The sequence below is a fragment of the Protopterus annectens genome, chromosome 16.part0 (genome assembly GCF_019279795.1).
Source record: "Protopterus annectens isolate FY-2018-M chromosome 16.part0, PAN1.0, whole genome shotgun sequence".
Taxonomy (NCBI): Eukaryota; Metazoa; Chordata; order Ceratodontiformes; family Protopteridae; genus Protopterus; species Protopterus annectens.
The window spans coordinates 55,750,775-55,751,053 of NC_056750.1; positions in this window are offsets into that span (position 1 = coordinate 55,750,775).

Here is a 279-nt window from a genome sequence, read left to right on the forward strand (position 1 = left end):
AGGGTTGTTCTGCTGGCTTTCAGCAATGCACATATCCAGAAATTTCCATTCAGTTTTCCAGCCAAAGACTTAACCCATTGGGAATTGAGGCATCAAACAGGTTTATTAAGTTTCAGACTGAAATAATGGTGATTAATATATACTAAAATGTGTTTTATGGCAGCACTGAAGAAATGTGAAGCATCAGGTATTAATCTATGATCACAGTGTTTACAAAATATAAAACATTCTTTTAACTTGTAATGGCAATCTTTGAGTCTACAGTCTTTTGTTGGTGTA